The sequence below is a fragment of the Coptis chinensis genome, chromosome 6 (genome assembly GCF_015680905.1).
Source record: "Coptis chinensis isolate HL-2020 chromosome 6, ASM1568090v1, whole genome shotgun sequence".
NCBI classification, from domain to species: Eukaryota; Viridiplantae; Streptophyta; class Magnoliopsida; order Ranunculales; family Ranunculaceae; genus Coptis; species Coptis chinensis.
Window position 1 is genome coordinate 60,630,207 of NC_141461.1, and position 27,691 is coordinate 60,657,897.

The 27,691-nt window shown below is 38.8% G+C and overlaps 1 long non-coding RNA gene across 4 annotated transcripts in view; it reads right to left on the reverse strand.

Annotated features, from left to right (window-relative positions):
• Positions 1-263: 263 nt before the first annotated feature.
• LOC147493801 (uncharacterized) overlaps positions 264-27,691 on the reverse strand; it is a 33,758-nt gene continuing 6,330 nt past the window's right edge. The window contains exons 1-5 of one of the 4 annotated variants that reach the window (XR_015199036.1): positions 2,333-2,534; positions 1,995-2,093; positions 927-1,070; positions 646-728; positions 264-429 (exon numbers count right to left, since the gene is read on the reverse strand). This is a non-coding gene — a long non-coding RNA (uncharacterized LOC147493801). Of the gene's footprint in view, positions 430-645; positions 729-926; positions 1,071-1,994; positions 2,535-3,022; positions 3,093-27,691 lie in introns of those variants that run through there. The other 3 variants (XR_015199035.1, XR_015199037.1, XR_015199034.1) reach the window with 3 other exon arrangements.

Below are 27,691 nucleotides of genomic sequence, written 5' to 3' on the forward strand. Positions count from 1 at the left end.
TTGATTCATTTCAACGACATATATAAACAAACATAAACGAGCAAAGTCACGTTTCATAATCTAGCCTTTCAACATTCCTCCATATTATCTTCAAGTAAAGAGAATGATTTGTTTAAGTAGGAAATGAAGCGAGAGCACATTTAAAGGCTCCACAATTGCAAAACAAACAACAACCTCGTGATAAAGGATAGCTTTTGGCCTCAAAAAGCATTTAAGAGAGAAATCGAAAAAATGGCAACAAGCAACAACCTCTCAATAGGCAATACAATTTGGGTAAACGCCAAAGCAAAAAACTGTTTTAAGACCACTTACCTACCCTTGAGCAATCATTCTTGTAAGAGTAAGAAAACTTCTGCATCATATCTAAAGCCTCGGCATATTGTCACCATTATACTCCAACTTAACCCATGAGTACTTGCATTGTAGTTTCTGAAAAAGAACCCAACACAAAACCAACCCCTAACAATCACAACACAACCAAAATACTAGTCCGTACAACATAATAGGCATATAGGTTCTAGTTGTATAGTTTCAATACATAATGGTATTCTTGCTAATCTCAAACATGTAAAAGGAACTAGGTGAATAAATAGCAACAAAAGGAGGGATTAGTAATAAGATGACAGGAGAGAATATAACAAATACCTTCCCCTACTACAGTGCATGCTCTCTCTAGACAGACATCACAAACATCACTTCACAGGAGGTAAAGGATTGCAACCCACACTCTGCATAGACCAGTCCAACAAAATCTTTAAATCCGTAAAACTCAGCGCCTATCAGGTTTTATGCTTATAGTTCAAGGTGTATTTTGTGTGTGCCCATTCAGAAAGAAACTCAGGTACAAATAAATACAGACCAATTTTTTAAGCCACTTTTAGCGGACATATCTATATCGAAGGTAAATGTGAAAGTCTGTGAAATACCTTGTTATATTAACCACATTCAAGAGAGGAAAGGAAGGATTATTTGACGGTGCAAATGTCAGTATGTCTGAACTAGAACTGGGTGAGAGCAACGGTTCAAGCCAATGGCGTCCTCATATCCTTGCAACATCAAGCGGAAGCCACCTAAGTACACAAATTTCATTAGTTATCAGAAAAGAAAAAGGGGAATAGCCGTTATGAAGGCATACAAAGCTCTTGGATGCATTTGCTAGTCACTTCTGGTGAATATAAAAGAAATGACAGAGTTAACTAATGTGAAGATGGTCCAAAGAAGCAAGAACAAGATACTATGTACAAGAAGTTGCATGCAACAGTATACAATATCTGCATAAGCTAAGAAAATATATTAAACAAACCCCAAGAGCAAGTTCAGTAGGGTATCGATTTCTAACGAACCCAAGAACTACACATTTGTCTTTTGCAAACCAAAACATATTTAAGGCTATCTGACCACTTAATTAAGAAACCTAAATACCCTTGAGTAATCATTCTGTAAATGTAAGGAAATTTCTGTGTCATATCTAAAGCCTTGGCATATTGTCCCAATTGTACTCCAACCCATGAGTACTATCATTATATTAGCACCAAAGATTAATTCAATATTAAAATATCCAATTCAGCTCCGACAAGAGAATCCTTTTTCTACAACAAACTACCCACTTCCATTCAGGAACCCCATATTTAATATAACTAAGCTTGCAAATGATAAGATATTAAGTAGAGAACTTCCAAATACCTCTATCAAGTTTTAACTTCCAACAATAAGGAATGTACAACCAATATAACTTGAGTGAAAATAAACAACCAACCTCACACTAGAATTCACGAGATCTCTAATTTCTAATTCGACTTACTAAGTAATTTACTTTGAAGGTGCATTAATACACTACGAGGGAAATCCACACTAGCTCCTTTATGACTCACCACTTACTAAGAAACGAAACACTAAGATGCAAAAGAAAGATGGGCAGACCAAATGCATAAGAAATACACATACACAAGGTTGACTCTACAATGACATTCGCTATATGGAAACATATATGTTACCTTAATAGAATATGTGAGATATGAAACCTCCATTACTATGAGAAAGATGGCAGAAATTATGTCTTGTGACCAATCTTGTCCATTTTCTTCGACCAAACTCTGTAGAGCAAATGAAACATTCATGGAGTAAGGATTTCAGACACTAACAACTGACACAATAACATGCAAATAAATCGAACTGGAAAGCCAGTAATTAGTACATGCCTAAACTCAACACTAAGGCTCAACAAAGTGGAGGATAGTCAGTTAGTCACCCTTGAAGTCTAAAATTTGCGCACAACTAACACAGACTCAAAAAGGGAAAGGGAAATAATTTAAGGCTGTGATTGTATCTTTACCATGGAGACGTCAGGGGAATTCGAAAAAACATCGGTAATTTAATTAGTGTCTATATGGCAAGAAGTGATCCAATCTGGGAAGAAAAGAAAATGAAGCCATATATGATGAAGGTATATAGAGTAGGGCACTGTTAGAGGCATAGAATAACAAAGAGGTTCTATTCACAGGAAGATAAAGACATCTTTCAATAAAAAAAAAGATAAAAATAGAACAAAATAATAGGACAAACTGTCATTCTAATAATTTTTTGAGGTTATTCATATTCCCAAATTCTATATATGTATGTCCGAAACTTTGCTCAAACCAAGCCTCCGCATCATAACATTTTACTCTTAATGCAATTTTAAAAAGGAATTGCCGATTAAAACATACTTTGAATACAATAATATACACCAATATATAGATAGCAAAAATTATCAACTCAGATATTACTCTTTGAAACAAGTGTTACTCTGCCTATGATCTGGTTGAGTTATCAGTCAATGTCACATCTAATCCCCACTTCGTTGCTACTAATCCAGGCAATGAAGGACCATAATTTGCATCGAGGATTTCACGAAACCGATTTTCTTCGGAACCTTTGTTTTTATGACACCTCACAAAAAACCTTATTTGAGAGTTCCCAAATCTCTTGGGAAACTTTTGAGATGCAACTACCAAGTTAAAATTAGAAGAAATTGGATCATTACCTACTATGTCCTAACTCACACCACCTAGTAACCTCCTTCAAACTTGGAGTCACTATATCAGCCATTGAGAGATGGCGAAGCTCCTCCCTTGCAATACAGTCTACAATGTTAGGATCAGTGAGCCTCCGCGACAACCTGAAAATGCACAAAAATGCTACTCATGTAGTTAATTTCTTGAAACAACACCTCTAGTTGTATTAAATGGATGGGTAAAGTAGTGGATCAACTCTTTGCAGTCATGTTGACCCACTGGAAAGTAGAAAATAAAGCCACTTAATTGTTTAATAAGGGGTATATTCATTAGGATATTCATGGTGCCTTAGAGTCTTAGGTGCATATATAACATATAAACTGTCCAACATGGGGAAGACCAGCCAACACATGTTCAATTTATAGCCACAAAAGTATAAAATAAAATCAACCATCAAATGTTTATTAAGGGCGTATTCCTTGAGACTCTCATAACCTTGTAACATATAAACAGATTGTCTTTGTCATGATTATAATGTTCTAATAATTCTCTTCATTGTTTTTATCTTTGTCATGATTATAATGTTCTAATAATTCTCTTCACTGTTTTTCCCTAATCGGAATATCACAAAAAAAACCTCATTCATTTTGTTAAGGAAACAAAGTCATTAAAGTCTAATATACACATGATACATCAAAACAGCACAAAGAAGCTCTAACCCCAGCTGTTAAACCAATAAATATTTAACTTTTTACGTCAAAGTTAGACTTAGCCGCAACAGGGAAACTATTGCAAAACCAGTAGACAAACACCCTTCAATAAGTAAACACTACAAATATGAGATAAAGGAAAAAGGAAAGGAATTTATAATCGAAAACACATGATAGTTTACTAAAAGTCTTCTCTCAATAATTTAAAAATCACTTGGAGAAAAATCACTCTTTAAAAAACCTTGGAACAAAAAATAAGAAATTAAACCACCGTATTACCAAATTTGAAGAACACGGATAGAAAAGAGAACGAGAGGGAGCTTACCTAATCTGCTGCTGCAATTGGGAATAGCCTTTAAGAATGCTTCTCCATGCCTAACAAGATGCGCCAACCTCCTGCTGGAACTAGTTGCTCGATCGAGATCCAGATTCTAATTACAGCGAAATCCGAGATCGACGGATTTCCATTTCGGTCAATTGAGAGAGAAAGTTTACCGGGGAGCGATGAAATTCATTGTTCTAACTATTAGCTAGTGTTTGCAATGAGAGAGAGAGAGAGAGAATCAAAAGGGGGAGATGGGTGCCTACCCAAAAATTGCCCGCTTCTTTCTTTTCTTTCCTTTTCGCTATTTCTTTAATTGGTTTATTACTTTACTCACGGATACAAACGTTATACAATACCGCACTAACCGTGACCAAGTTAATCAAAATTATTAAAATTATTATTTGCGATATTTTCTAACGATTGTTTTATTTACTAACGGATATTTCGGTGATAAAGGTGGTAACATATATAACCGTTACTGATGTAAAATTAGCACTGTTAGAAAATGGTAGTTTTGGTGTAACGCACACACGTAAGGACACGAAGCAACCTAGGTGCCAACTACGCGCTTCTATCAGGTCGTACACAAACACCTACGACCTACAAGCATTATACGATCTAGCAAGGTATAATAGGTCGTCGAATCTACTACTATACAACACAGGTCGTCAAATAACAAAATAAAAAGTAAGAGGAACAATCACATGCATACAAAATTCAAAGACAGTCTCAATTCAAAACAAGTAATTTAAATATTTTTACTTATTACAAATTTGGTTAGATACTAGAGCCCCCAGGTTATCCTGGGAAAAAGACCTCATCATCCCCATCAACAATAGAAGTATCAGTATCAACAATAAAAGATAATATAGTTAAAAAACTTCATCTATCTATCATCAAATAAAATTACAAGAATAACACAATCAGTTGATACAAGGAAGATTCTCCACATTCAAAGGGTCCAGTTGGCAGCCCTTTTCACCAACAGAGCCACTTGCCGGATCACCACTTGCATTCAGCACATTAGTGGCAGCATCTTTTGTGGGCTGAGCAATAAAAGCAACACCAGTGGTTGGTAGATCGGATCGCCTACTAGCATCTGCAACGATACTTCTCACGATGATTGTTGCAGCTCCACTTTCAACAGACCTTTTGAGAGTTTTGTACTTACGTTCTAGCTCCATGTAGTCATCCACCAGAACGTAGACATCACCACTATCTACCGAGTCAACCAGGTTGTTATATTCTTTCTGAGCTCGCTCAATAATGGCCTGCGCTTGTTTGCTCTCTGCAATCTAATGAGCTACATGATAAGAGCCCAAAACTGTAGTTTTAACCCTGTAACAGTCATACTTTTAGACCAATTATGTGAGTAATAATTAAGAGTTAACACTGATTACGTGTTTTATGCATTTCAGATTTCAAAGTCCATTATGTGCGAAATGTGCCACTTTAGCGAGATAAAAAGAGCAAAGGTCGGTTACTAAGGAGTTCCGTGATTAAAGGCCTAGATTCAAGAAGACAAAGCCTTCCTTCCTAAAGTCCGGTCAAAAGCTGAAAAAGTCAACATCGCAGAACACACAAGTTCGAGAACTTCCGATGGCATATGTTTGGACTTAGACCTCGGAATGGGGCCTACCTTATGTCAAAACAACTGGCTCGGAAAGGGCTTTCTAATGATCAATCCTTGACCCAATCAGAGAAGCAGAAGTGGATGAAAAGTCTGTTGAAGCCAACTGCGAATTTGAAAGAGGCCTTTTTGACCGAAAATATTGGGTTTTGGGCACGATTCTCCCCCAAAACATAGCTCAAGCCCATGCACGATTTTTTGGATCTAGACATATAAAAACCAAAGCTTAGCTCTTTGTTAATGGTAGCTAGTTAGACCTAAAACAATATAGATAATTCTAGATCTAGTTTAATTAATTAAACTAAGTTTTAGTTCCATTTTCAATTCTTGTTTTAGATTAAGTCTTTGAATCATTATTCTTGATTGATTAGATAATTAAAATAGTTATTTTATCAATTTCGAATTGTGTTATTTCAATCTATTAGATCTAGTTTTAATTATTGTTGGTTACCATTTCTTAGTTGTTAATTAGAATTTAATTATCGTTTAGTTTAGATTAGTAAATTTCGAATCTTGATAATATGTTTAGTTTAGATTCATATGGGAATAATTGCGGAATGATTCAAGGCTAAAACCTCCATTAGAGGGGTTAATGAAGCCTTGATGAAAACTTAGTGGTATAGTGTAGAAGCATTGTAGAATCTATTCCAATCTAGAAGGTGGAGTGATTAAGCCATGAGAATGGGTGGGCGACCTCACATGCTAGTTAGTACTTTCGGTAGAAATGCCATGAACACTAGGGATTAGAACTTCGAATTTCTTGCGTAAGAGCGTAAGAATCGAGATACAAGAATCTATGCTAGGCTATTAAGTTGGATTCGAGGTGGATTCAATTCCCCTCTAATCCTTTATCTAGATTCAAAACAATCATATTTCCATAGCATTTGTAGTTAGATTCAACATAATCAATTTCATATAGGTATCGTAGTATAACACACCTTCGTAAAGCTCTCATTAGACTTTAAAACGACTAATTAGATTAGAAAACAATTCCATGCTAGAGCACTAGGAGTGGAACGAACTTCCTACTCCACTATATCTCATAGGATTGAGAGTAGAGAAATCTTTGATAAGCATATAGGATCATAAATAGTTTTAGTTTACTTACGTTTTGAGTTTCATCGTTTATTTCGTAGGTAAGCTATTCAATTTTATTTTTATCACTACCTCCACCCACGAAGCATCAAGAGATGGCTGTGATAAAGATAAAATTGATAGTTTACCTACGAAATGAACAATGAAACTCAAAACGTAAGTAAACTAAAACTAATCTTAAGTGTCTAATTTATCAAAGATTTCTCTACTCTCAATCACTTGAGATATAGTGGAGTAAGAGGTTCGTTCCACTCCTAGTACTCTAACATGGAATGTTTTCTAGTCTAATTGATCAATCTTAAAGTCAATGAGAGCTTTACGAAGGTGATATGCTATGATACTTACTGAATTTGATTATTTGAATTTAAACTACGAATACTATGGAAATATGATTATTTTGAATCTAGATAAAGGATTAGAGGGGAATTGAATCCACCTCGAATCCAACTTAATAGCCTAGCATAGATTCTTGTATCTCATTCTTACGCTCTTCGGCAAGAAATTCAAGTTCTAATCCCTAGTGTTCATGCCATTTCTACCGAGTACTAACTAGCATGTGAGGTCGTCCACCCATTCTCATGGCGAATCACGACCTTCTAGATTGGAATAGATTCTACAATGCTTCTACACTATACCACTAAGTTTTCATCAAGGCTTCATCAACCCCTCTAATGGAGGTTTTAGCCTTGGATCATTCCGCAATCATTCCCATATGAATCTAAACTACACATATTATCAAGATTCGAAATTTACTAATCTAAACTAAATAATGATTAAATTCCAATTAACAACTAAGAAATGGTAACCAATCAACAATTAAAACTAGATCTAATAGATTGAAATAACACAATTCAAAATTGATAAAATAACTATTTTATTTATCTAATCAATCAAAACAATGATTCAAAAAGACTTAATCTAAAACAAGAATTGAAAATGGAACTAAAACTTAATTTAATTAATGAAAACATATCTAGAATTATCTATATTATTTTAGGTCTAACTAGCTACCATTAACAAAGAGCTAAGCTTTGTTTTTTATACTTTCAGATCCAAAATCGTGCATGGGCTTGAGCCATGTTTTGGGCCGAGAATCGAACAAAACCCAATTCTTTTCAAATCCCGAAAAGGCCTCTTCAGCTGCAGTTGGCTTCAACAGACTTTTCGTCCCCTTCTGCTCCTCTGCTTGGTCAAGGCTTGAACCATTGGAAAGCTCTTTTCTGAGCTGGTCGTTTTGACATAAGGGTAGGCCCCATTCGAGGTCTGAGTCCAAAGATACGCCTTTGAAAGTTCACGACTTGTGTGTTTGTTCACCGCGGTCGAATTTCAGCTTTTTTCCGGCTTTTAGAAAGGCTTTGTTCTTGAATCTTGGCCTTTAATCACCTTTAACTACTTTAGTAACTCCCACCTTTGCTCCTTTATCTCGCTAAAGTGGCATATTTCTCTCGCACATAATGGACTTTGAAACCCGAATGCATAAAAACACGTAATCAGTGTTAACTCTTAATTATTACTCACATAATTGGTCTAAAAGTATGACTGTTACAGGGTTAAAACTACAATTTTGGGCTCTTATCAAACCACCCCCAAACAGCATTTTGCTTGTCCTCAAGCAAAGATGAGAAATTAGAATAAGTGACCAAAAATGGATTTTTATCTACTCTCGTTTTGCTGAGTGCGATTGCATTGACCATATGCAACAAGGCCTTAAACCACTAAGAATTCCCTAGTGGATGAGTTATAGCCTCGTGAGAGTTTTCCAGTGAAGGTACTCACAAACTTCAACTATACTACAACGACTAAGAAATAAAACTATTGTTTCCTCATTCATGTCCCAACTATCTATACATCTCACTAGCAAATGAATAAGAATAACCAAGTCAAAAACCTAAACTAATATATGCATAATAATCAATCATCTATGATACAAAGATATATACTATGAGTAATACAATGAAATGCCTAGCGAGGTTCGTTTAAAAACTTCGAATAAGCGTCCCTTAAGTAGGTCCTCACATAATTGTCAAGGCGAAAACCACTCTGATTTTCCGGCTCGAAGTTTAAACTTCTCGATTAATGCGGTGGGCACACTTTACCTTACAATCTCAATGACAACAAGGAAACCGGAGTCGACCAAACACATCTGCCACTTACTATCACACTAACATATTCCTAATTGAGCTAGAGGTCTTTATTAGGTGTTGCGGGGATTAGGAGATGGTTTAAGAATGAAGGAAATGGATATTCAAAAGGACAAGTCTGAGATAATAGAGTCTTCATATTATGTAACTTAGAGAAAACCTTGTTATTTTCTTTTGCTTCTATACTTTGTTTCCATCCTTAGCCATATTTTTCTTTTTTTTTGGCTTTTTGACTCTTTTTATTCTATTTTTTTGGAGTTTTTATTTTATTTCTATTTTTATTTTTCTTTTCTTTGGATGGACACTTCTTTTCTTATTTTCTGAAGCAACTAATTAATTTTTTTTTGTTTACACAGGTTTTTCTCTTCTTCTTTCTTCCTCATTCTATTCTCAGACTTATTCTAAATTGGGTAGGTTGATTTGTTTTGTTTTTTTTTTTTTTTTTTTAAATTTTATTTTGTTTTGTTTTTGTAACAGGGTAAAGGATTTGTGGTTTATGAAAAGCTAAAGAAAGGCTCAGAGGGGGGACTAGCGGAAAATAATTCATAGGTTTGAATTTCTAGCTATATCGATCCAAAGAGGGCCTAAATTCTCGCTTAGGATATGGCATAGTGATCAAGCAAGTGGACGTGTGATTTCTCTATCCGGATTTTACTTCTCCCTTGTGTCATTTCTCAAATGTTTCGCTCATATAAGGCTATATTCTCACAGGATTTGTAGAATAAGTACTCTAGCCTAGATTTCAGAAACTTACTGCTAACAATCATAGATACTCATGTAATATATTTATGGATAGATGCAAGGATTATTACCTACATATTAACCTAAGTTTCTAACAATTATTCTGATGCAAAAGCTACGTGAGACTTCTAGATTGTTAAAAGCATAGAGAAAGAAAACAATACCAATATTCCTAAGTGTATAGCATAAACTTATTTATTTATATTTTTGAAAAATTTTGAAATTTTAACTAGAAACAAATGCATATTATACATATCTATATCCTCACAGATGCCTTAATTACACATGTTTCTATGCGCCCCCCCCCCCAAACAAGAATCATGCTTTGTCCTCAATGTATTGTAAATAAAGAGGGTAGGAAAAATACCATTGAAACGTGTGAAATTCAGGAACATCTGCAAAACAAAGTTAGAACGCATTTAATATAGGAAATAAAAACGACGAACTCTATAAGAGTTCCACCCATTATGGGGGTAACCGAATTAAATTGCTTGGGACATAAGCGCATTACACTAACAAAACTAAAAACTTACCTTATCTCCCTTTTAAGCATCCTCTTCCTCATTAGTGAGACGAGGTTCCTTCGCGATCCCGCCACCATTGTAATTTGCCAAGCTTGCCGCCGGTTATCATCTACTAATGCTAACCTTGTTAGTTGTTATCATATTCCGATGGGATGTACGGGGCAACCAAATGAGGCTCGCACCGCCATCCCGCCAAAGTCATTATTCGCGAACGAAGCGAACCACACTCGATTGGTGGGTCTCATAACTTCAACCCTTTCCCAACTGCGAATTGTGCACATAATACGGTAAACAACTACGCGATAATGCGCTTTACCAAAACAGGCATAAGAAGATACTTATGCCTCTTGCTTTGGGCTCTCTTTAAGACTAGCGACTAAAACTTCGGGGATGTCATATCGGCGACGCCCCTCGCCTAAAGCGAGGAAAATGTCACCAGCCAGCATCTTATTTTGCGGACCATTCCCCCAAAATATTCATCGATGAATAACATGGTGGTGCCTACGCTAGGGAAAGGCTACCAAGGGCAATGCTATATCACCTCGGTCCATTACTCGAAATACCCTCCCCCATAATACTCATGGAAATATGTATAATCATAAAGATATGCATTATCGGGTCATATACACCGATGTGTGAAACGAGGATCGTATTGGTAATCCCGAAACTAGAGCGACCACATTTTTATCGAATTGATGTGTCGTGGTCCTCGACTACACATTGCGAGAATTCTTGTTCTCCATCCCGATTACAATAGAATTTAACATGGTCGAGAAATAAGCAAGAAGTTGTGGTGAATATGAATCGTCATCACTTACCGGTTTAGATGACGCCATCCTAATCTGCAGGATTCTTTGTCTAAACCAATGTCCATAGGTCTCGTGCCCAACACATCTTTGAAGGACTGTTCGTATGACTATAGAGATGTCATCACAATAACTCTTTGAATAGCTCCACAAAATCCTCGGAATGACCGCCCCAAAATTGAATTTTTCGTTATCGAAGGCAGGTGCGCGCCACATGTTAATGGTTGTCACTCGTTGGTTTTAGAATTACAAGAGTTTTTGCTGGCTTTTCCGACAAAAAATTTTCGAAAATGTAAAGGCCGCAGGCGCGCTCTGAAGGGCTGAAACCATAGTTTGGAGCAAAAAGAAAGAAAAACTTGGAGTGGAAGGTGCGGGATGATGGTGGGATGTAGTGTGGTTTGTTAGTGTAGAAAGAAAGGAGTTTAAATAGGTTCTGAGCTACCAAAACGAATCGGGAAGTTCCCAATTTGTTTGAAGGCAATTTCCGAAAATAGGAAAATTCCAAAACCGAAAACGGAAACAAACCATTTCCATGATTTTCTAAAAATCCTGGTATCTTTCATACTTGATTTAGAATAGTAACTTCTAAACTCTCGTAGATTTCATGCTATCATCACACAAGTCATAGATATGCCGATATCGGCCAAATTATCAACCTTTCCTCCAAGACAACTTTACAAAGATATGATCATATAACGACTTATGCTCTGGTCTAAATATTTCCACCCCAAACGAGTCGGGAAGGTGGGATTAATGATAAAAACAAGCAGTACTCGAAATTAACCAATTATATTAAAAATAAAATTTAAATCCAAACAACATAAAACAAACACATGAATATTTAAATTTAACTACCTAATTAAAATTCAACTAATAAAACGAAATTATGAAATAATAAATAACTCCAACCGGGTGAACACCTAGTTGTGTGATGAAGATGGACCCCGAGATGGAGATTGGCTCTGGGATGGAGAATGGCTTGAACCATCTGTCCTTCGGGCGACGACGCCATGCCCATTCGGACTCGGGTTGAAAACGAGTCCTCCACGGGTGGCATGCTCGTCGTAGCATCTCTATTCGAATAAGCGTTTTCCATCCATCATCGAAAGCAATCGCGATACTCGGGTTTGTTGTTGCTGGTGGATAGTCTCCATGTTAGATAAGATATCGTCCGAACCCCTTCGAAAGCATTTCAAATCTCCTCCGGCGTTCCCTTGTTTCTTTTGAACTACACTCGCCTATCTCGATATTTTCACAAATACCATAAACGCACCGCAAGGCAGTTTTGCAACACTTGCATGCTCTAAATTAGAATTACAATTATCTAATGCATCTTCATCCGCACATGTCATATCCTCCCTTTCATCCTCCGACTCATCCATTTTTCTTCGATAACGCCAAGTCTCTTGGATGCAATCCGTATAGATACTTGCATTAGAATGCAATTTGATCTTAATAGGAGTAGATCTTGCGACAGCTCTAAAGGAGAGCATGATCTTCGTGATCAATACGGGAAGAGGCGCCAAACTCTTCCCCACTCCTCAAATCACATTAAACATTAAATCGAGGATGCAGAAATTATACTTCTTTGTTTGCAAAATCCAGAGAACGTCGCACATTGCGCGAGCCGATATCACTGACTTTGACTTTCCTGAGGACGTTCCTACCAATCCACTGAGCTACAGCCAGTTGATTGGTTCTCAGGGTGGTCTAGCGGACGCAATGGGATGTTGGATTGTATTCACCCTCCACGACAGTATCCTCATCAAAGCAGGAACTCTAGTATACTGGGATTCCTGAATTGTCGTTACTAGGCTGCTTTCAAGCATAATTCCTAACAGTTCAGCTAACAACTGTCTTGTTACTTCTCTCCGCGTTCCTCCTAACTTTATGAAAATCCTATCCCCTTCCAATTTTCGCTTTTTATAAAACTGTTCTACCAAATCATAGTGATAGAACTCCTCAGTTGAGTACAACAACCCGCTCCAATGTCTCTTGAACATCTCCGCCGTAAAATGGCGAAACTCGCGGAAGCAAACGCTGTTCCGAAAATTCTACGTCAGAGCGCCATTGAAATTTCTTAGACTACTAATGGTTTGTAGACTGTGGGGAGGCAAGTTTTGAAGAAAACTACTAAAACGGCGTTGGTGGCGGTGGTGGTGGTGGTGGAGACTATAATTGGTGGCTGTTTTTCGAGTTGGGTTGGTGGTGATGATGGTTTAGAGAAGATTTTAGGTGGGTTTGATTTCCTTGGTGTAGTTGTAGTTAGGTTTTCTTCCCTCTCTATATTTTATTTTTTATTTTGGTTTCCAAAATTTTATTTAACTTGTAACCGGGCGGATGGAAGTGGAAACAACGTATGCGTCGCGGTTTGGGAAGGAAGGTGACGACCGTAATGCGTCGGGTTTGGGCCTAAGCCCAGCTTTGAATTCCAAAATTTTCGATTTTTCGAAATTCAAACTCAATTTGCCGCTTATCGGGCCCGATTTTGGCGAATGAGTTATGGAAATGATCAAGTAGAGAATTTCCAATCCAATGATCTATAAAACACTCAATTCCAACCATGGGTGATGTATAAGAGGGTGGAAGAAGGCCTAGAAGTGCGTGTGTGACGTAAGTTATGCGAACGAAGGAAATCTAAGTTTAGATTACGTCAACCCAATTGAACTACAAGTAATGGGCCTAAACAAAACCAATGGAAAGTTCGAGCAATCCCGATGGAAAGATCGACTGCTTCTGACCCCCAAACAAATTTTAAACACAAAATTTGTTTACAACGTCGTCGCTTTAAAAGTCGATTCCCAAGACTTGTTGGATTGCTATTTCTATGATTTTAAGAATTTTATTTTTATTTTTATTTGTTTATTATAAGAAACACGAAAAACAATAAATACATAATTCACTCCATGAGAACATGACTCAAAAACCGAGAAAACATGCAAAAGTGGAAAACGTGAATTATGTGAACCGTGGACTTAGGATCCCAGACTTTACAGCCACACACTCCATAGGAGGGCCCGTTACCTGAATGGTGCACTTATCAAGATATGGAAATGAAAGTAAGTACACCAAATGACAAGGGTTAGTCCTCATAGACAGTGGTCCTCGTAAAAAGACTTCCTCTACATCGTGGGGACGTAAGTTCGTGAAAATGTTTTAACCGCTGACCATTAACTTGAAAGGTAACCGTTGTCATTTGATTTACTAAGGTGATTGCCCCGTAAGGGGTGACTTCAAGAACTAGAAAAGGGCCGCACTAACGGGTTTTAGTTTTCCGGGGAAAATATGTAGACGGAAGTTGTAAAGCAAAACCTTTTGACCGACTACTTAACTCTTTGCGAAGATATGCTTATCATGAACACGCTTTCATGTTAGCTTTATAATCCTTCGCGAGATCGCACGAATCGCCACGGATTTCTTCAAGCTCATTCAATTGCAACTTGCATTTGACACCTGCCTCATCAATATTGAAGTTAAAGAACTTTTATAGCCCACGAGCACGGTGCTCTAATTCAATGGGCAAATGACATGGTTTTCCAAAACAAGTCTAAAGGGAGACATACCTATAGGAGTTTTGAAAGCAGTTCTATACGCTTCATAAGGCATCCGATAGACGCTTTGACCAATCTTTCCTATCGTGGTTTACGCTTGTTTCTAAAATCTTTTGATTTCCTATTAGAAACTTCTACTTGTCCGCTAGTTTGTGGATGATAAGGAGTTGCTACTTTGTGTGTAACTCCATACTTTTTTCACTAGGGATGCAACAACTCTCTGTTGCAAAATGTGTTCCACCATCACTAATGATGGCTTTCGAATGCCAAACCGACAGAAAATATATTCTTTAATAAAAAATACAACGGTCTTATGGTCATTGCTACGGCAAGCTAGGGCCTCTATCCATTTAGACACGTAGTCCACGGCAACTAGAATATAAATAAAACCGTGGGAAACCGGGAAAGGACCCACGAAATCAATGCCCCAAACGTCAAAAATTTCTACGATCAAGATTGGATTTAATGGCATCATATTACGTTTCGTAATTCGCCCAAGTTGTTGGCAACGAATACACGTCTTGCAAAGCACTTGGGCATCCTTAAAAAGGGTAGGCCAATAAAATCCACATTGAAGAACTTTAGCGGCTGTTTTCATCCCACTAAAATGTCCACCACACTTTTTTGTCATGGCAGAATGATAGAACTTCATTATATTCCCACCGGGAATACAACGACGAATAACTGATCCGCACAATACTTAAAAAGGTAGGGCTCATCCCAAAGAGTATAACTTAACTCCGCAAAAACTTCTTACGCTCATTTCTTTGACCAATTATAAGGCATAACATCAGCCGCTAGATAATTTTTTAAATGTCAAAGATACCATGGTGCTGAAAAATGGCATACAGATGTCTCATCGTGAAAAGAGTCCTGTATTTGGACTCGGAATCACCGATCGCCGCTTGTGAAGTCTAGATAGGTGGTCGGCAACTACATTTTCGACCCTCTTTTGTCCTTTTTATTTCTAATGTGAACTCTTGCGGAGAAGGATCCATCGGATTAATCTCGATAGCATCCTTCTTCGCAAGAAGGTACTTAAGCGGCTGCATGGTCCGTGTAAACTAAAGTTTTAGAACCAACCAAATAAGGACTAAACTTATCTAAAGCATAAATGACGGGCTAAGAATTCTTTTTCTCAGAAGTTGAATAATTTCGCTGAGCATCGCTTAATGTTTTACTAGCATAATAAATGACAGCTGGACTTATTATCTAGTTTTTGTCCCAAGATCGCACTAACTGCATAGTCACTAGCATCACACATGAGTTCGAAAGGTTTAGACCAATCGAGGTCAGATAATTGGTGCAGAGGTTAGGGCGCTTTTAAAGTTTCAAAAGCCTGCTTATAGTTAAAATTAAAATCAAAGATTGCATCTTTCAAAAGTAGATTAGTTAAAGGCCTAGCTATTTTCGAGAAGTCTTTAATAAATCGCCTATAAAACCCTGCATGGCCTAGAAAGGCTCTAATATCACTTGGACGGTCCGTGGTTTAGGTAGAGTCGCTTATCTTATCTAGTTTGGCCTTATCTACTTCGATGCCATCACTAGATACAATGTGACCTAGTACTATGCCCTTTTTCACCATGAAATGACACTTTTCCCAGCTTTAAAACGAGGGCTCTTTTCTTCACACCGTCAAAACCTTTAGACAAAGTTAGACAAACAACCGCGGAAGGAGTCTCCATAGATAGAAAAATCATCCATGAAAACTTCCATAAAGCTTCTACCATGTCACTAAATATATGAAGCATACACCGCTAGAAGGTTCCATGAGCATTACAAAGGCCAAAAGGCATTCATTTATAGGCATACGCGCTCTAAAGGGACATGTGAAGGTAGTCTTTTCTTGGTCATCAATATCAATAATAATCTGAAAATAGCCCGAAAGTAGCCATCCGTAAAACAATAAAAAGCATGACCCAGCTAGGGCGCTCGAAAGCATTTGATCTATAAAAGGTAAAGGAAAGTGATCCTTTCATGTCATAGCATTTAAACGTCTCAGAATCAATACAGATCCTCCATTTCATAGGACCTCAGGTGACAACATAGTCACCCTTTTCGCGTTTAACCATGGTAACTCCCCGATTTCTTAGGAACTACATGAATGGGGCTGACCCATCGCTATCAAAGATTGGGTATATGATACCCGATCGAAAGTAATCGTAGAAGACTTCTTCCCTAACCACCTCTTTCATGGCAGGGTTCAAGCTTACTGAGGTTCGGGCGAAGTTTTCGCTATCCTCCAAATGGATACGATGAGTGCAAACATTAGGGTCAATTCCTTTAATGTCACTTTAGGGACCAACCAATCGCAGACCGATGTTCCCTAATCACCCGATTTTAAACTTGTCTCTTCATTCTTAGATAACAGTAGAAGATATAATTACCGGATGACTACCATCCGGATCGAGTTGAATATATTTTAACTCGGGGAAGGGGTTTAAGACCGGGTGGGAGGAAAATCAATAGATGTTTCGGCCGGGTCCTCATTTTTGCATAATGAATACTTGCTTAGGTAGCAAGTCTTCATACTCAATATGTGGAGCAACCGGCGTCTACAATTGGGTGGACTCAAGGATGGTGTTGACTTCCTCTAAGTAGGAGTCATTTACAAAATCTGACTTTCCAAAAGAAAGGAATTTGTACATATTATTTTCGTGAAACGGTTGTTAAAATAATTTTGAGCTAAGATCTCGATCATGCTAACCTCCCCATCTATAGATGGATCCGGTAATTGTTTCATCATTTTAAAACATTTACCCTAACCGTAAGATGGCCAAAAGATAAGGACATCTTACCATCGCGCAATTTATAAGCATGCTAGCAAGCTAAGAAGGGGCTTCTAAGATGATCGGTACAGAGTCGCTTTAACTTCAGATCGAGGATAACAAAATCAGCAGATAGTAAAAATCTTGAACCTTAACAAGCACGCTTTCCACTACACCCTTTAGGATACTTAATTGACATGTCCGCTAATTGCAACGCTTATTTTGTAGGTTGCATTTCCCTCGCAGACCCATTTGTTTATACAAATAATATGGGAGTAAGTTAACACTTTCCCCGTGTCTAATAAAGCCGTCGCCGTGGGGAATCTCCTAAGGTGCATTTTACGTTAGATCTAATTGTGGTCCTTGTACTTAACAATTCCATTATTTTCGGATAAAGTCGGAATTGTTCAGTTAGAAAGGCCTTTTAGGTATGTTGGTCTTACGCCAGTAGTGCACAAATCTTTAAGAAACTTAGCTGATTAGGTAGCTTTTAATAGCTTCAAGAAAAGGAAGGTTTATCGCTAGATTCTTGAAAACGCTCCTAATCTCCTCAAAGTTTGTATCCCCGATTAGCATGGCTAACTTCCTTTTTGGAATGGTGGTTTTGCTCTATATTTAGCGTATGGCTCGACTTGATTTGTTACCTTGGCTTTCGCTTCTTAGGTTGTGGTTTAACCGGGTACCTCTACCGTGGTAGGCTCTTCTTCAGCTTCTATTTCGCATCTAGTTCGAGCATCCAAAGTAGGAGTATCGATGGGGTAACTATAGGCATAGTTACTTTGTTATCAACCACTCTTCCAAAACGGAGAGTGGTGATGGCATTCAGTCACCTACTATTGTCGCTTCCGCACTAGTATTACCGCTTTACCCCAAAGGTCGTGGTTTGTTGTTTTGTGGTTTGGTATAGCTTGTCCCGAAACACTTTGGTTGGGCTTTCTCTTGGGCTAATTGTTGTATGCCCTGATTTATGGATTGTAAGATCCGTTGATTTGATTGAGTCATTGATTGAAAAGTTGTTGGGTAACCTGTATAAAGCGCCGATACGGGTCCGGGTTGTGTAGGTGTAGTAGTCACGTGGTGCGACCGAACTATCTCACGCTGATTATTTATGGGTGGGTTTTGATAGTTACTATTGTTAACCGAACGATAATTCTATTGGGTATTATAACTATTATAATTACTCGACCTTTGTGCTACACCTTGTCGTGGTTGCGCTTTGGTTGTTATAATTATTATAATTTCCTTGACCTTTGTCCCCGTCCTTGCCTAGTTGAGTTTGATTATAGTTGTTTGCTTGCCTAACATTTTGGTTATTAAAGCCCCGAGTTGTAACTTGTTGATTATTTCGCCAACTAAAGTCGATGTTGTTCCATGGGGCATTAGGAATAGGATAGTTATTAATGGAGCAAACATTATCTTGCTCTAATTGTTGTTGTTCATAGGCTTAGAGGACAATAGGAGTCGTGGTGCTCGTGACTCAAACAAATTACATGGGTTGGAGTTGACATTCATGACGGAATAGGATTGTGTTGAATAGAAATAGCCTCTACCTTTTAGTTAGAGATTCGATTAAATTTTTAAGTTCTAGATCGGGTTTCATCTCAAACATACCGGGCGCCTTAAGTGTTGAAGAAGAACTAGCAGAGCGGGGATATCATCGCCCCCAATTGTTATTATTATTTAGTTTGTTCTTCTAAATATTTGTAAGCCTCCGGCGCTCCTTTTACTTAAGAAACTACCCCCATTCATTATGTCAAGGACTTCTTTATGGTGATGTTGAAGTCCTTTGAAAAGGCAATAACTAACGGTCTTTTGCTAGGTTATGGTGTGGACACTCTATATAAGCAGATCGGTGAAACGATTCCAAGCCTCGTAAAATGATTCATGAGGATTTTGTCGAAAAATGAATCTTGGAAAGCATCTCATCCGTTTTTAGGGGGTGGTAAAATGTTCCATAAATAGTCAACAAGTTTAGCCCACGAGTCCATTGAAATAGACGCTTGGGCAGTTAACCAAGACGCTGCCTTTATCGGGCTAAGGTGAAGGGAAATACCCTTAGTTTAATTTGTTCCTTTTCCAACCGTAGGATGATGGAATGTTGTAAGAACTTGTTCAATCCTACGATGTGTTGGTAAGGTTTTCATGGCCTAAACCATGGAAAAACGGTAACAAATTAAATATGTTTGGGGGATTCAAAAATCCCCAAATCGGTCCGGCTAGAACGATGCAAGATTTAGGGCTATCGCCAAAGCTTTGTAGAAGTCGGAGAGAGGAGTCTCTTCTCTTCCATTATGTCGCATGGTTGGTGGATAGTTGTCACAATCCGATTTTAAAAAACAATTAAAAATGAATATTTGAAATATAAACATCTCAAACATCACTATATTCAATTGTCTAAAACCAAAGCGCCACTCGGGATACAACACATGTCAAAACCTAAAACCCACATCACAACAGATGCACTCAAGCACTTATTCTTTGAATTAGCTTCGACTCAAGAGCGATATAGAATCTGTTAAGAGGGAGACTTAGGATAGGAGGGATGTAAAAGGATCTACTAAAGAATGGTACAAGATCTTCCGTCTATGTAGAATCAACTCCCTAGTGTTGATATAAGGTATGTATTAGTGATGCTGTACATGAAATCTGGTGTGGCGAGAAGTTGAAAGAAAAATCTAAAGGTTTATTGCTTGGAAGCAAATATCAAGATCATGTCCAATATCACGCCTATATCTTAGTAATCTAATGGCGTGAATGAATGCATCTCTTAGAATATTGGCAGCAAGATTGGGTTGAACCTAAAATTCAAGGATCAATCTCCAACCTGGATAAACTTGGACACCACCCGGAGGAAGACGATACATGCTTCAATACTAAATACTCAATGTCGAAGACAATAGCAATGGCTTTGGAGGGATCATCGAAAAGATACTCTTGGGAATGTTAAATTGCCATATCTTTGGCAGCTCACCTAAAAGCGTCGGTTTATATCGAGGAACTTCTCGCTGATATCAAATGGTCTTCAACTTTAAGATAGGCGCAAGGTATCTCAAGTTAGAAGCGAACTTCGGACCTCTTGAGAGCTATCAAAGCATTGAGGATTAATTTTAAAACCCATGGTATTGTGCAAACATTGTGGCCCCAAATAAGCTTTTCTAAGAAGGCTTTTGTTAAATGTACTTTTAAGCATGTATATAGAGGGTAATCAGACAAAACACTATCTTTCAAAGTTGTACAAATCTCGGGATGAGCTTGTCATTTCTTTTACTCCACCTCTTGATCTAAAGTTACATAGTATTGTGGAGGAGGATAGAAAAGGAGCGATGTACTTGAGATTTTCTTCTATCTGAGGTTGAGTCCGCCATAACCTCTAAACTTTTTGAAAAAAAATGGATGAGCTTGTCTTCCAAGATAGAGCGAATTTTTTCTTCTATGGAAAGTACCATTTTAATTCCACAGAATCAACAAGCTCAACATTGTGTTATGACTAAGAACAAAGATGAAAGAGATGCAAAAGAGATTTCTCTTCATGCAAAAGTCTGATATTTATAAGAGGGTGCATTTCAAAACAACAATGTAACTTTTTGAAAGGGCATACCTTTTGGCATCATGCAACGTTTCAAACGTTGCATCTTTAAAAAAAGTTGCACCTTTTAGACATAATGCAATGTTTGAACCGTTGCACCATTTCGAAAAAGGTTTTCTCTCTTTACTATTTCAAGAAAACTGTTAAGCTTTATGGGCCCAAATGGATTAGGCCTTGTTAAGAAATTGGTTGTCCAAAAGAAGATATACTACACACCACCAAGCCATGCCCAAGCTAGCCGAAGCGGTCGAAAATAGGTGTGTTTCTTGTTGAGCTTGGTATGTTCCCGTCTCCATGGAAAATTAGTTGTAACCCTTGGGGCCCCAACCCATGAAGCTACAATTAGGCCTTATAAACTCAACAATGTTTTGGTGTTCTTTCCATGTGGGACTAAGTGTTTTTCACACTCATTTATCAACCATTTCATCTCAAGTGGGATAACTTGGGAGACAAATTACTCATTCATTTCTCGATAGATTTGTGTAAATCCAAGTTCCATATGTTCACAACACTTTGAACTTTCAATTGCATCCATTTTTCTAACATTACATAGGGAGGAGGGATTAATCATTTTATTCAGCACATGGACATGTAATTATGTAAATGCACAATGTCGTCTTTGCTAGTGGCGTTGACATATAGAGTTGTTTTGGATTATTTAGTTTTTGATGTAAAGTTTAGAATACACAACATGAATTAAAAGTTGCAAAATTTGTTATAAAATGATCAAAAAAATCCGGTACTTACGTTCAATGATGCCAGAGAGTACTTGGGAATATGCTAGATCAAAATCGGGTGGACATTTCAACTTATAGTGAAATTGTTTTTATGTACTACCTAGATCAAAATTAAGCCCGAAAGACAACTAACTTGCTTAGCCTAATTGCCTAAAGCCCTAAAAGCTTTGTAGATGGTTAGTTACGGTGAACCTCTCGCTTCAAGCCCACACAATCATACGGCGTGGCGTGAGGGGTGTGTGCGATGTGCACAATGCTTAGAAATTTGGAACTTTAAGTTATTTATTTATGATTTTTTTTTATAAGGTTAATTTTATTGATGGGGTCAAGTGCAAAACACCCGGTTACAAAAGGTGAGTGAGTTCCTCACCTTTGTAGGAAGAGAACTAAACATTTGTACCTATTGGAACCTAAAACAAATTAACTCCCCGTGGAACTCGGACCGGACCCGGCAATATATGGCTCTTGGGTACAAGAAAAGTTGAGCGGTGTGAGAGCTAACCTCAGTGTCGTTTGTTTAAATATTTGTAATCAAAATAACCCGGCATGAACATAAGTTATCTACAAGATGACAACAAAAGAAATGACTTATTGCTTTCTTTATTCCTTGGGTTAATGATAAGCGGTAATTTCAGGTTTTGATTTTTTAAGTCCAAAGTCAAAAGTACGTAGCGTCCGTTTAGTCAAGTTACCTTACTCCGCGTGGGTTTGTATGATAGGTCGAGTAAAGGGATGGAGTCCATACCTTAGGGGCTCGACAAGGTTCTGGCCGGATTTACAACTTATATTGAGTAGGAGTTTAGGTTATTTCTCAAGTTTAATTAAATTACTTGATAATGCAAGTGATGTAAGATAACAATGATTGATTTCTCGTAAAATAAACGGGGATAAAGATCACGGGAGAAGGGTTAACCGTACTCATGCAAGAATCGATTTCAGCGGTTAAATTACCATATCACTCACAGCTCTAATCCGTCTAGAGTTCATAGACAAACCTAAGGCGATGTCGACTATCGATCCCTAGTGAGATGCGCATCTTTAGGCTCATCTCACTAGCATAAGGAGTTGAACTAATATTCTATCTCACGGAATATCATTTCAGCTCTGGTTTGATTCTACATCCAATTTGGAACAAATCGAGAGAGCTATCGACACCATAGAGTCTTAGCGAGACATTTTAGGTCTCTCGCGAGGCTGATTACGGAGTATCAACACTCCAAACTTGGGCGGTCTCAATCATTTTGGAATTTGGATGCATAATCTATACCTAATTCCTAAGTAGTGATTACGGAACATTAAAGTGTCAATCGGGATCCTCACATGAACATCATTAACCCTCCCCTTGGGAGGATTTTAGCTCATGGTCATTGGATGATTAATTGATCTTCTGTATACAATAAATAAGTAAATGAAGAAATGGAATTTAACTTGAAAAGAAATAAGTTTTATAAAAGAGTACTTATAGTACTTGATGCTTTAAAAAGAAAAGATAAACTCTTGGAAGGAGAAAGCAACAATCGTCTTTGGAAATGAAACTAATACAAGAATATAAAGCTAAGTCCTAAAGTCCCCAACAAGGTAAAGTCCCTTCTCATATATATAGCCCTTCCGTGAAGCCTCCCTTTATTTGTTTTGTTTTTCACTTTGCAACAATCCAAACTTTATATTACAAAAGTTTGTCTTTACTTTTTAATTTGTTTTTGCTTTTTCTTCATTTGCAACATCAAATCATGCATGGATTTTTGTTTTGTCTTTTTCCCATTTGCAAGGTGGCACATAAGTGTCTTTCCACTTGTCGATGTATCTTTGACTCATCATATCTTGTGGGCTGCAGAGTGGGTTCACATGTTGTGTCGATGGTAGCTAGGATTTTGGCATTTTACAACTTTACGTCTTTCGCGTGAGGCTACAATATGGTCAATATGGCGGTTCACTTTCGAACTTCGCCCGTCCAAGTTTGAAAGATGTGAGCTTCGAAGTTTGTTGCTTCTTTACACGTGGACCCGTTACGCCTTTGGTTATGTCCTTTGGAATCTTGGCTCTAGCCGGGCTATGTTAGCTTCAGGGGCTGAGTGGGAAGACTTGGTATGCACAATATTCTCGTACTTTGATGCATGTTTATCATCATATTCATGTTAATTCGCGAAAACCTGCAAAAACACGAAAATATAATTATTTCATGATTATTAAACACATAATTAACCAAAATACTATGTCTCTACGGGGTTTAATATTACGGTTTTAGGTGTTTATCGGTTAATATATCTAAGAAGTCGGGAAGAGCATAAAGCAATATAACACTTTGATAGTTTGATTACCAAAAAACAACAACCGATAGTCACACCCATCTCATACTCTCATTCAAAGCCACAAGGCTTTTTGTAGATAGGCATATAAGTAATTGCATAACTTCGAACTGCTTACAAAGTATTCTAGTAAAAAGAACTCAAATTAACACCTCTTAGGAAGTGTAAAGTACCCTCCGTTCTCAAACATATCATTATAGCACACATGTCCACACACTAGGTAGTATCTTCCATTTCGTACATCACCCATTTCATTACCATACGGGGCGTAACAACAACCCGGTTCGGGTAGTCCCAAATATCAAACACTGACCATATATGGAAGCAAGTGATCTACCCACAGCGATCCCGGAGCTCGGTCAACGCACCAATCAAGGAGACATTTACTTTGTAACATCGAAGTAATGGCCGAATCATCAAGATAGCACAAAATATGGATCTATACTTGACAGCGGCACAGGGCAAATAAGGAAAGTCATCTCAAACATCTATAAGTAGAGAGATGAACTTCGTAAGGTTTGATTCAAGTTTACCCAAAGAAAACTTGATCGTGTAGCAACTTTTGTCCAAAGAAAGAGTCGCGATCATTCCCTACCAAACTCAACATCGTCGTGAACACAAAATCCACATCTACATTGGCGCGTCGCGGTTCGTTTCCTTGAGAAAACACCCACACTATTTTACGCCAAAGCCCGCGAAGGCGGTTAGAAAACCACCATGGAAGGACAAATACAAGCTCTAGTAGATCAAGTCAAGTTCCTCCATGAGTCATTCACCACACTCCACCAAGAGAACCAAAAGCGATGCCGCGAGCAAACCACTTCAACACCAACAAGCGTGACTCAAAGCGCCATCGACAACAATGCGGTCCGCAGCCTCCACAACAACCACTAATCAGCGCCTTTGATGACCTCACCCAACAATTGGACAAAACAAGCGAAAAAGCCCGGTAGCGGCCGGATCGTTCGAAGATGCTCCGGCCATACAAAGGCGTCACCATTCACCCGCGAGAAGTCGGGGACAAAGTAGCCTCCAACCGACTTTATCCAACCAAAGTTCCCATTGTGCGAAGGCAGCTCATGTCGGGCTAGCACATAGCTTCGTTTTGATTAAAATCGGCGCTTTACAGCGCTCGGACTATGACTACCTAAAGTGCAAACTCTTTCCGGCCCGGCTTGAAGGGCCGGAACATTAGGCTGGTTTTACACGCTCACTCTTGATTCAATCAACAACTTTGACAAAATCGGGTAGGGCGTTTGCGGAAGAGTTCATCCACAATAGAAAGAAACAAGCCGACCTAGACTTCATTTGTTCCGGTGAAGCAAACACCGGGCCGAGACTATCCGTGCTTTCCTAGGGCGTTTCAAGTAGGAACTTCTATCAATGGAGTCGGGCCTCAAAGGCGGCTTTGCAACCTCTGCATTCACCAACACCCTCCTAGTCGACTCTAACCTAGCGGGGGTCTTTCATGCGCGCAACAAGCGAGCGCCCTAGGCGACACGTACCACAGAATCGACAAGTTCATGAAGTCACGAAGAATGGATGGCCCGGCCCAAAGGCAAAAGAAGTCCTGCGATGGCGACAAGTTGAGACCCAAAGAATCAATGATACTCAAGCAACAACAACAAGGCAACAACTCCCAAAACCCTCATGCACCAAGCGAGGAATTCTCCAACTTCTCGGGGATGCCAAGCCATATCCTAAAAAAGATATATCTGACACCTTACTTCAAACTAAATATCAACAAGGTGATTGCAATATCGAGGGCGTCCATCTTGCCCACTTCCATAAGCTCCACCACCATGACACGATGAATGTTTGAGCCTTAAGCACTACCTCCAAGATTTAGTCGAAGAGGGAAAGCTAAAAAGAGTTCTGCCGACGACCTCATGCATAAAGCTGAATGCCAACCTCAATAAAAGCGGGGAGCTATAGCCATGAACGACACCTTTCGCTTGAAGGAAGCGGCGAGAACAACCCGATGATCTAAATCTCTGGGTCGGTAGAGACATAACGGGGAGACATCACTCCTCGATCATGATGAGGAAAAAGTAATCCACATGATTACATACACCTCCAACAACAAGACCTCGAATTCGTTGAAAAGCGCCGGTAAAACCTTGCAAGAAATCTACCACCTCTCCCACAAAGGCTGGAAGTGACCACTCTACTAGCTCTCAATCGACCTTCATATATCATTCACGAGGAAAATCTGGGCAAGGTGTGCCTACCCCACAATGATGCCCCCGGTAGTGCACGTCAAGATTAACGGATGGACGGTCAAAGCGGGTCCCTAATCGATCGAGGGCGGCTCTGTGACGCCGTCTTCTGCCAAACCTACAAGGATATGCACTTGCGGACTTCGGTGATGATAGAGTCAAATGCACCACTCTATGGGTTTCATGGAGACGCCTGAGATACCATTGGAGGCGTCATTCTACCGGTCTCCATTGGAGAAAAAAGATGACATGGTCAAGACCTTAACACGCTTTAGTATGATTGATGTCAAGTCGTCATACATTGCCATCTTAGGGCCTTGAGATGGATTCACAAGATCCTAGTAGTTCCATCAACCTTACACCAAGTCCTGCGGTTCCCGGGACCTCGAGGCATCCGCGAGCTTAGAAGCAACCAACTAGAAGCTCATCGATGCAATCAAGTCAAAAGCGGCAACCGGTCAAAACTTCAGGTCGTCCAAACCAAAGACATCCTAAAGCGCCAAGATCCTCCAGCTTCCAGCCCCTCGACATCGGCAGCCAAGCTCAAGGAAATACAAGCACAAATCGAACCAGGAGAAAAAATCAATTTGGGCACAAATGATGGCCCAAAATATGTTTATGTAGGGGCTGATTTAGACCCCAAGCTCAAGGAGCAACTTGTCAATTTTCTATCTCTCAATAAAGATGTTTTTGCTTGGTCGTATATCGATATGCGGGGAATCGACCCTCGAATTAAACGCCTGGAAAATTAAATGTAGATCCAACTATAAAGGCTATCAAACAACGACCTAAGAAACTAGCACTCAAATTTCAAAAAGCCATTAATGAAGAGATATAAAAGCTCAAAAATGTTAGATCCATCAGAGAAGTCTAATACCCGACCTGGCTAGCTAACATTGTAGTTGCTCCTAAGAAAAATGGCCAAGTACGACTTTGCATAGACTTCACCAACGTCAACAAGCATTGCCCAAAGGATAGCTTCCCCCTACTCAGGATTGACATACTGGTAGATCAAACTTGTGGACATGATTTTTTATTATTTATGGACGCATATAGCGGATACAATTAGATGCCACTTGCAAAAGAAGACCAGGAAAAAGCGTCCTTCATAACCCGAACAAAAAGACGATTCTGCTACACGTCCTACCATTCGGCTTGAAGAACAAGTGCGACCTACCGGATACTTGTCACAAAGATGTTCAAAAGACTTGCTAGGCGACACCATGGAAGTCTCGTAGACAACATGGTAGTTAAAAGTGAAAAGGCTGGCGACCACATTTCTCACCTGCAAAAGCCTTTGAAAGATTAGCGCAAAACAAGATGAAGCTCAACCCACAAAGTGTGTATTTGGGGGTAGCCTCGAGGAAATTCCTAGGATATCTCGTTTCACAAAGGCGCGTTGAAGCAAACCCCGAAACAAATCGACCTCTCCTTGAAATGCGAACCAACTTGCAAGCAACAAATTCACAAGCTATCCGGCATGGTTTCAAACCCTCAACGATTTATCTCCGTGCATCGACAAATCACGGACCATTTCTACAAATACTAAAGAAGGGTGC